This window comes from Seriola lalandi, unplaced genomic scaffold, assembly GCF_002814215.2.
Source record: "Seriola lalandi dorsalis isolate HSWRI2012SDOR001 ecotype SW California unplaced genomic scaffold, Sedor1 jcf7180002054951, whole genome shotgun sequence".
In the NCBI taxonomy this organism is placed as follows: Eukaryota; Metazoa; Chordata; class Actinopteri; order Carangiformes; family Carangidae; genus Seriola; species Seriola lalandi.
Window position 1 is genome coordinate 945,369 of NW_019525502.1, and position 454 is coordinate 945,822.

At 35.7% G+C, this 454-nt stretch overlaps 2 protein-coding genes across 2 annotated transcripts in view; both read left to right on the top strand.

The window, feature by feature from the left end:
- Positions 1–454, top strand: part of LOC147817491 (uncharacterized) — a 75,376-nt gene that overhangs the window by 60,675 nt on the left and 14,247 nt on the right.
- Positions 1–454, top strand: part of LOC111645428 (GTPase IMAP family member 8-like) — a gene marked incomplete at its 3' end in the record, with an annotated part of 61,805 nt that overhangs the window by 60,090 nt on the left and 1,261 nt on the right. The gene's annotated exons all lie outside the window — the stretch shown is intronic.

Consider the following 454-nt stretch of genomic DNA (forward strand, 5'->3'; position numbering starts at 1 on the left):
AGATCATGTGAGCTGTGATGTTTTCAAAGATGCACCATCAGTCTCATCGAGGGGTCATCAAGGAGAAGGAGTCGGTGTCAACCTGGATCCTGCTGAAGCTCCAGGTAAGTGCAGGAACAATCTTTATATTTAATCAATACAACTCATCAATTATCAGCTTTGAATATTGAGTTAAAGGTGTTTTCAGTTAATTATGTTTTATTGTTATAGGTCCAGGATATTCCATGTCAGGTTTACTGTCTTCAACAATAAACTATATCCCCAACTGTAAGTACACTTCCAAATGATTATCATCAGTTAGAGATCTAGGAGAAAGTTGATTTACTGTGATTAATATTGATTTTATTTTTTAACAGTTGTGAAACCTTGGTCTACATCACAGACTCCTTCATCAGTCCAAAGCACAAGCCACCAGTGTAAGTGAATAAATAATTATCAGACAAAAGTTTCAGTT